This window comes from Lissotriton vulgaris, chromosome 2_1 (genome assembly GCF_964263255.1).
Source record: "Lissotriton vulgaris chromosome 2_1, aLisVul1.2, whole genome shotgun sequence".
Lineage (NCBI taxonomy): Eukaryota > Metazoa > Chordata > Amphibia > Caudata > Salamandridae > Lissotriton > Lissotriton vulgaris.
This window is the reverse complement of record NC_141687.1, coordinates 688,846,984-688,856,803: the sequence shown is the minus strand read 5'-3', so window position 1 is coordinate 688,856,803 and position 9,820 is coordinate 688,846,984. Positions and strand designations below refer to the sequence as shown.

Genomic DNA, 9,820 nt, shown 5'->3' with positions numbered 1-9,820 from the left:
CCTACTTGCAATGATTGGTCTATCACCAAACCAATATGCCCTTGTGATAGTACCTCACTTCAATCAAACATTCATATAATGTTCTTCTGCAAGTTTTATACGAGCCCCAGGAAACAATTTTTGATACCTTTCTTTAAACGTTGGGGGATTCGTAAATGCAGATCAGCATACATGAAAATGCTACAGCTAGAAGATAACCATGTAGTTTAAGCTGTCTCATGCTTTTTAAAATCTGTCATAAACTTGAGAAAATCCATGTATTAAGCTACTATTCTACCCTGGACTGATGACGCTCTTTAATGAAATGCCTGTTTTTAGCTATTTTTAATGAATTTTTATGTAAAAGGTCTCTTAACGATCAAACAAGCCTTTCTTGTACTGTACTGATTAACTTTATGATACTTTTAAGTGTTTTTTATGTATATATGGAAGTATAAATGCTTTTATGATTTTAATGTAAAATCGAATAAAGCTTGTTTTGAATTTGAATTCACATTCAAAATCATATTCTTTCAAAAGCGGCCTTGTCCATTGTCTACGTGTGACATTAGCTTCCGGGGATCTTCGCAACATTTTATTGAATAACAGTTAGTTGCTTCCTCAGCTTATGCCTTTCCGCTAAGTCCTGTCCTTGGCAAAGTTATACAACACGAGGCACATCCTGCACAGTTCAGTTCCACATATTTGGCTTTCGAAGATTATGAACAATAAACTTCTTCTATTCATTCTTTGCTGTGCACGGCCCATTACGACAGGACTTCAGAAAACATCCATTTTAAATTCGGCCTCAGGACTCTTTACCGAAACTCTAGTATGCAAGGAAACACAAGACATCAATTAATTTGAGAAATGAAAGTCATTCTGTTACCCACCCCCTTCACTAATGTTAACCCATTAGTTTATGTTACCTAGCTTAGAGCACAAAAATAAGCAAACATTTGTGACATTAAAGACACGACATAGACAAAAGCACATTTAAAAAATAAGCACATGCCATTATTTAATCAGCCGCAGTTAATGTTGACAAAACGAAAAGACAAAGTTAATATATTATTTAAACGCACTGACAAATGCAACAAGAGCACATAATATTAAACCTGCGTGTTCGTGTAGGTGCACATTATTCTAGGTTGAATTAATACAAAAACACGCAAAACTCATTAATATTATTAATAGTTATGGAAGTTCAATTCAGCAAACAAAGACGCAATTAATTTTAAAAGTTTGCTTCATCAGAAACTTCCTGGGTAAATCGGCATGTTTGACCCACACCCACTGCCCCTGCTGTGGCCCCCTATCAGAGTCAAACTGCACCTGAGGATGACACGGGGGTGGCCTGGACTCCAGATACACCACCACCACATTGTTGTCCCTGTGTAAAATAACACCCTCATCCTGACCCCCAACCCCATGAGAACTTGCCCCGGCATTACTGCCCAATAGACCCCCATCATCCTGCTGAAGGTCACATGGCTGCAAGTCATAATTGTCTTCCCCATGCCCGAGACCCATGCCCCCATGTGCCTTCGGAGGCCCTCTAGCTTGAGGCAGCAACACCCCTTGCAAAACTGTAATCTCCTGAGTCTGAAAGCTGTGTGTAGACGATGCTGGCACTCCACTCCCAGCACCTACAGCCCCCATCACGTCCTCCTGACAAAGCTCTTCATCGCTGTCACTGGAGTAGTCCGCCAGCGCATTGGACGACTCCCCCACCCAAACCTCAGGCGCAATATTCACGCTTCTGCCATTACCGCCCACAGCATATGCCACTGGGGGCCTTCTTCCCGTAAAAGCAGCGTCATGTAAAAAGGAAACCCCTGACGCCTGTATAGCAACACCGTCCTCCGAGAAGAATTTGCCACCCTCCTGCCTCTCAAACAGTTCCACTTGCTGCTGCCTATTCACCAAGGCAAAGCTGGCCCTTCCACCTCGCTTCCCTGCTCTCTTCCTGGACTGCGGCTCAAAAACAGCTTGAGCTTCCTTCAAAACGCTCGGGGCTGAAGCAGAGCGCAGTAGTACCTTCTTTCCTCTAGAGCTCCTGCCTGAAGAGCGCACTCGACGAGGTCTAAAAGCTGATGCAGACGGCTCAAACGCAGTCTCTGAGGAGCGGCTTACCCCTGCCCTGCATGCCGCCACCGCGCGACTCACTCCTTCAGCCGCTAAACGCCGTGGTCGCTTCACCTCCACGTCGCCTTCAATGACAGCTCCTGGGCGTAATAAATCAGTGCGCCCGACTGCCACCAAAGCTCTTATTGCCTCCCATGCAATGTCATCCGCCGACATCCTCCCACGAGTCACCAGAAGCTCCAAATGCCAGACAGCGTTAAAATACACAAACGCTGACAGAAGTCGTCTTCCAGCTGACTTTCAAGACCTCCGTTACACTTTTAAAACGCTGCAGCTGTTTTCCGTCAAAAATCTGACAGGAAAACCCAGCTGACGTGCCTCTCTCACAAAAAACTCGCTGCCGCCGCCTCCTCACTCGCTGCGAGTACGTAACCCTCCCGCTTCCACCCGAGCACCGCTAAGCCCCTCCCACTTCCCAGAACCAACCAAATGCCTCCCGTGGGAGGTCACATTGCGCGAAATACCCCGGGGGGACACCGGCTCGTGCCAAGTCCCCCCGGGACCCATTCTCCATGACTTTGGAAGTGCCTTCCCAGTGTGTTCTGCCACTCGTTGCAGTTTTATCCTTTTACCTGCGTTTGGTACTCTTTTGTAACATGCACACGTTACTTTTCTCCTGTAACACACCGTTTGCTACCTCTTACATTGTTTGCTTTAGATCACGGGTACTCATAGTACGGCCCGCGGGCCAGTGGCGGCCCGGCAAGCCTTCCCTGGCGGCCCGCTGACCTTCCTGACATCGTACCCGTGTTGTATTTAAATGAAAATGTAATCGTGTCACTGCTGGTTGCTGCTTAGGAAACAAAAAGGGTCTTGGCTCCTAAACTCAGCAAGGCTAAGCCAATATAAACTATAATAAACAAAACATTTGCCAGTGCTGGGAAACTTATTTCCTCAACCTATTTGAGTCTGTAGTGTACAAGACTATGGCATGGACACTTGCTTTATGAATTGCAAATTTTTATTTTACACTTATATGTCTTTTTTAGTTCTGCATCATTGAGATTTTGTGCACGGGAATACAAAACATTTTATGTACATATTATATACAAACATGAAAAACAATTAAACAAACACTATGGTATGTACAATGAATTCTCAACTTACATACAACGCATTGTTGGCCATCCATTCATACAACACATGCATCACATACACAATGGTCCCAGTGTCAAAAATAAACTTTTTTGGTTCAACAAATGAATAGTCCGTTCTTTGACCTATCTCACACTTAGTTGTGGTAATTTGTACTGGAAGAAAAAAAGTCTTTCCACGTGTTCCCCAAGGAATTACAGATAAATTAGGGAAATGACACGGGACCTGGTCGGTCGACGCGTTTCGAGCCCTGTGACTGGCAGGGTTCTCCTCAGGACCATACAATAACTATGAAGAAAAAGGAAAACAATAATGACTCAAATATACTAAGTGATCAACACCTGATAAGCACCATAACCACCGGCAGCCTACCTCTAACGTTGGGTCGTGGCTCCAACAAACTATAGTATTCCAAGATAGAAATATTTTGAGGGGTGTGCTGAAACAAGTTAGGAAAAGAGGAAACAGAATAAGTGCTCTGCATTTAAACAACCACACTCGTCATTTTTACTGTCTCGTGTGTGTGCCTACCTGAACTAAGGCTGGTGGTGGGCTGGGGAAGAAGGTTCCGGAGTTCTGTTTCTTAGGCTGTTAATATCGTGTTCAATTCTGCTGAGACAAACAGAATTGGCAGTGTTTGTAAGCGTTGATGTGGCATTTAACTAAGGAATGTAATGGCGCTACTCCCCGGTATATTTCTTACCGTTTCTTGGTTCTTGCCGCTCGGACGTATGAACCGCCGGTGCCGGAGGGGAAAATAATCGCCAGTGACTGCCGCTCCTGCACGCTACGTTTAAACTAAATCTGCTGAGACAAAAGAAAAGCGCGTGTATGAGTGTTTGCTGTCCCGCATAACTCGGTCGATTTTTTGTGAGAAAGATCGTGTGCCCGGTTGCTGCAGCGCGAGTCTGAGAGACTCTGCTGCTCTGTGGGGGCCTGCCGCCGGGTGATTCCAATGATAGTGGAGCTGCAGGGGCCTAAGAAGAGGTTAAGTACAGCAAGGCCTCATTAACATACAAATGGTCTTTCTAAAGACCTGTGAAGTGCTCGGGTGGGGCCGTGTGTGCCAGGAGGCTGTCTCAGCCCGGCTGACACACGCAGGGTGAGGTGAAGAGGGTGACAGAGGGAGGTAGTGGGACGGAGAGAGGGAGAGGGAGAGGGAGGGAGGGAAAGGAGACCGAAAGAAACATCGGGGCTTGTACCATTAAATATGAGCTAATGAAAACAGTTTAACATAGATACTTTAGGTAGATATACACCACCCATGTGTATCTCATCTCGCCTGCTGTCTCTAATGTAGTCAAGTGTTTATTTAATGACAGAGCTTATATCGAGATTACTTTACTCTCTATCTTAATTACAGTGATCAAATAGCACGTGCTTGGCAAGAGCAGCAGCAAGTGCAGAATCCAGAAACACCGTCTGTTGTTCAAATCAAAAAGGTTTCTTAGTTACATAGACGCATTCCAAACTTGCCTGCAGTCAGTGCATGTTGAAGCGCTGGTGCGCTTCCGTTCGAGTAATTATGTTATTGCTGGCAATTCCTGCAGTGCAGGAGTATTGGGACCACTCAGTCCAATGCAGGTAAGCAATGGAAACTGCCAAAGTATTGCGGTCCTTCAGACAAGCAGCACAAGTGCTTAGGGCAGTGTCTTTAGAAACCACATTGTTTTTAAAACATGCAACGTTTCTCAGTCCCGGCGTCACAATGAACAAGATGCTGGCGCTCCCTTTTAGGGGAATTATGGTAATGCCAGCCCCTCACAGATACATGTGCTGGGGCACTGGGAGGGTGGAAAAGGGAGGGAGACAGAGGGAGAGGGAGGGAAAGGAATAGAGAGGGAGACAGACAGACAGAGGGAGGGAGACAGTGAGAGGGGGAGGGAGACAGACAGTGAGAGGGGGAGGGAGGGAGGGTGAGGGAGACAGAGGGGGACAGAGGGAGACAGACAGAAAGAGGGAGACAGACAGAGGGAGGGAGACAGACAGTGGGAGGTAGACAGACAGGGAGACAGACAGAGGGGGTAGGGTTGCAGACGGAGGGAGAAAGATGGAGGGAGAAGGGAGACAGAGGGAGGGAGGAAGAGGGAGACAGAGGGAGGGTGACAGAAAGAGGGAGGGAGACAGACGGAGGGAGAAGGGATACAGACGGAGGGAGACAGATGGAGGGAGAAGGGAGAGAGAGAGAGGGAGACAGGGAAGGAGACAGGGAGGGAGACAGGCATATGGAGACAGAGGGAAGGAGACAGGCATATGGAGATAGAGGGAGGCAGAGGGTGACAGAGGGAGGGAGGGAGACAGAGAGAGGGGGAGGGAGGGAGACAGAGAGAAGGGGGGAGGGAGAAAGAGGGAGACAGACAGAGGGAGACGGAGAGGGAGAGGGAAGGAGTGAGACAGTCGGAGTGAGTGTGAGAAAGGGAGCGAGAGGGAGTGAGACAGTCAGAGTGAGACAGAAGGAGAGAGAGGGAGTGAGACAGTCAGGGTGAGTGAGACAGCGGGAGACAGGGAGAGAGGGAGAGAGAGCTAGAGAGAGGGAGGGAGAGAGAGATAGAGCGAGATAGAGATAGAGATAAAGAAAGAGAGAGAGGGAGAGAGATGTGTGTATGCCGGGTCTGGTGGCTCAGTGGACGAAGGTTTCCGCTGCAGGGACCTGTGATCAACCTCATGGTCACAGTTTTTTTTGTTGCTCTAGCCCCGCCCCCTCCCCCACTGACCCCGCCCCTACTGGTGCGGCCCTCAGACAGAAACCACACTGTAAATTTGGCCCCCGAGAGAAAGTTTGTGAGTACCCATGCTTTAGATACTTGCACAAGTGCCACCATTGACTACGTAATGTTTGTTCTTGTGTTTGAGTGTCTACCATGTATTGCAGTATTATACCTCTACTTGTACTTTGTATGCTTTTGTAACTTGCACACGTCACTTTTCTTCCTATAATGCACCGTTTGCTACCTCTTGTATTTTGTTTGCTCACAATTGTCACTCTTGCAGCATTTAACATAACGTTTGCTTTTGAAATTAGTTCACTTGTAATGTTCTCCTCATGTATCAGATCTGTTTCTTTTGTGAAGCGCTTTGACACCTTGGGGTAAAGCCCGCGCTATATAAAAACGCATAAAATAAATAAAAACAGGTAAAACCCAGCCCATCGGGCACTGCCTGATTTCCCTACATGCCAGACTGACCCTCCCAGGTTTCATTTACGTAACTAAACCACCTTCTACAGATTCCAAATTGGTTTTGCTTCGCAACATGGCGTCGACCACGGTGACACATTAGAAAACTAGCATTTCTAGTTTTTTGGACATAGCTCACATTTGAACCGCGTAGGATGAATGTAAAACGTGAGCACTAAGCAGCTCACTGTCAAGAAAAGGGAGAGCCTAGCCAAACGTGCTTGGCATGTGGCGTGTCTGAATCGTCAAGTAACCAGGGTGTGGCTTCCGAGACATCAGGAGCAGAGGGTGTGGGTCAAAAGAATATTGGGTGGGCGGTACAGAGCAGTACGAATAGCGTCTGCTTTACACGGACACATATTTACTTGAGAAAAAATGCCGGTACCCCAGGGGCACTGTATTCATTTGGTACCCCAGGGGTAATAACAAGACCGTACTTTAGTCCTATGCGGGCACGCAGCCGTATTTGCAGTGAGGCCTGCTCCACCTCCGGCACCTCCCACCGCTAGTTTTAGTTCTGGCTGCTCTGCGACACATCGCGCTCTGTGCAGTCCTTCAGCCACCCTCTTACCGGTTCTTGTTGCTGCCTGGGCGAGTCTCCTCTATCACGCACACAGCAACCGCCGTCAACGCAGCCTTCTATCAGCCGCAGTGTGCACCTTCCCCGCATCCAAACGGTAACAAAAAATCAATTTTCCTTTAAATCCACTATCTACCCTGTGTATGTGCTGGCCTAACGGTCACGTTAAATGTGTAGTTAGTATGTAACGGGCCGTCCTCTGTGTTCGTGGGTGTGTCAGTAACATCGTGGCATTCATATGCCTCCCCGTGGGGCCTACGTTGATGTCATTGTTACTCCTCACTCGGGGTGTCAAATAATTAGTAATTACGGCTGTCATGCAGCTTTCTACAATTACAATCTCGGCTGGGAATGGATGGTGGGTGACGCGGAAGCAGCAGCAGCAGGAAGAGTGTAACATCAATCGCTAGTGCCATTCCACACGTGGATGCTAAATAATATCCAGTGCACTGAGTGGTGCATATTTTTATCGCTCACAGAAGGATGAAATTATGAATTTATGCTGTGAAGACTAAAGTCCGTGACAGCTAGGTTAGATTTAGCTGCAGATTTACAGCAGGCACCCGACTCCCCGACCTGTCGTAGTGGCCTGTCAGTTTGTGGACCACAGGATGCTTATTTCAGAGAGATGTGCAATATCTTGCGACGGGCAACGAGGCGAACGATAGATTAACGAATCCCGTGCCGATATGCGTAAGAATATGTCAGATTGGGGAAAAAACCTTAGTTTTGAATTGCTGTCGAATTTAAATAAAATGGGAGGCAAGGCTCCGTGAAAAGGAACTCAAGGGACAAATCGCATCTCTTTGATTTAGTCCTTACACCCAAAGGATGAACCCATTCTTTTTATTTATAAGGTAGATTGTGGGTTTGCAATATTAGTTTAGTGAAACTGAGACTGGCAGTAACGAGAGATGCTAGAATAGTGTGGGCAGTGGACGTCGTGTATGTTTACTTACCTGGAAACACTTTAGCAAACTGTTTATTTTGTCAGTATGACTTAGCGAGTATTTGTATTTAGGAACTGCAGGGAATAGTTATGTATAAGTGTTAGACACGGCCTCTTCCACATTGGTGTTTTTGTCCCTTGGCCATTGTAATCACCTTTATTTCGTTGCTAGTCGAGATATTGAACAGTGGTCCCTCATACCTCACCTAATTATCTCTAAAAAACCTGTGGTTTCATTGTATATGAACATTAGCCCCTCTTCCTCCAGTCAATACCGGTCGTTAAAGTCCCTCTCTCTGGTCATAGGCTCGAGCCGAGGTTCAGGGCCTTTAACAACCGGTTTACCCCTCGGCAGCAGGCTATAATATATGGCCACACAGCGGGATTGCATGAACCAAAAGTAATTGCTAATCATTGATATCTTTGAAGGGCTAGCACATTGGAATATATTTGCCCTCTTGCAAACCTTTTGTTTCTACACATTGTGAGGAGACTTATGTTTTGCATGGATAAGAACAAACCCAACGTTAATAGCAACCTTCGTCACAACGTTTTTCACACTAGCATTTTTGGTAATGCTCGTTGTTAAATTCTGTGTGATTAAATGTAATGTAAATGTGGGTGTACTTGTAAAGCGCACTGCGACTCCATGGAGTATCCTGGCGCTGAAGACCGCTGGGGAGCCCGTCCTGGTTTTCCCTGTGAGATGGTCCCTTTCTGGGTATCTCCAAGGTGAAACCAGGCATCCCCGGCGTCTGTGGGGGGCCGTTGTAGAGATGAGGCAAGCTTAATACCCAGAGTTGCCGAGTGTGTTTCCTGGTTAGAGTAGGCACCGAGGCGAGAATTATCGAGTCCATTTTGACCCTGGTCCACGACCCTGCCGCGTCGGGAATTGAACCCTGGTCCCGGGCCCTTCTCTGCTTACGGGTCTGCCTCTAACCAGTGAGCCACACCACTCCACTCCATTATTGTACAAGCAGTGGTAGAGACTGATTTATAGGAGTTAAGGTTGACCCCTGCTCAAACTATCAGATTTAAAGTAAGGATGCCTGCCAAATATTAGGATGGATTATACTTCTATATTAACACATGCCAAGTTGGGACTCTTAAAAGTTAACTACCCTGTGTATTAATGATCATGCTAGCTTTATAGCAGGTAACGGTGGGTCCACGGTGTTAGTGGGTGAGTCAGTAATATTGTGGCATGTAGATGCCTCTTATGTGGGTCTACACTGATGTCATTTTGCTTTTCCTCACTCGGGGTCTCTAATATTTACCATAGCAGCCATGCAGCTTCTACAACTAAATTTGTTGGAAGTGAATGGGGTGGGGGGATGACGCAGACGCAGGAGAGATGTGATATGAAAACAATAGGAAAACGCTTTGTTAATAATATAAGGATAGCTCTCACTATTTTTGATGAAAAATGTTTTCCTTGTTTTTATTTCTCTTTCATTATCTCCTTGTTCAGAATTTAATGACAACGGTTACTTTAACTTTTTGACCTTTGTTCATAGGTTTTTATACAATAGATCAGTTTACTAGATTGTAGATCACCTTTTTGAAAAGTGACAGTACTTTGTTTTGAATGTGTGTTCGTTTTGCACAGTTTAAGTATAATTTGAATGTAATGGGAACCCAGGTCAGTGTCTCTTACACATTTTGACCTGTCAAATTGTATTTTCAACTATCTTGCAGTATGTAAGGTATAAAAGAATGCAAATTAAGGATGGTACTTTTAATGATAAATCTTTTACTTTGAAGCTATTGTGAAAGTGGTTTCCAGTTGGCTGGAACTTGATTACCTCTCTGCCATCTCTTAATTGGCTGGCATCTCTTCTTCCACTGCTTGCTTTCAAGCACTACTTTTTAGGTGGAACCTGGGCAGTGAAT

At 46.1% G+C, this 9,820-nt stretch overlaps 1 protein-coding gene across 4 annotated transcripts in view; it reads left to right on the top strand.

Annotated features, from left to right (window-relative positions):
* The first annotated feature begins 6,884 nt into the window (after window positions 1–6,884).
* The window catches only part of FAR1 (fatty acyl-CoA reductase 1), a 626,193-nt gene continuing 623,257 nt past the window's right edge, over window positions 6,885–9,820 (top strand). Inside the window, exon 1 of one of the 4 annotated variants that reach the window (XM_086955913.1) lies at window positions 6,885–7,075. The gene's annotated coding sequence lies outside the window, so the exon portion shown is untranslated. The remainder of the gene's footprint in view (window positions 7,076–9,820) is intronic. The other 3 variants (XM_086955915.1, XM_086955916.1, XM_086955914.1) reach the window with 3 other exon arrangements.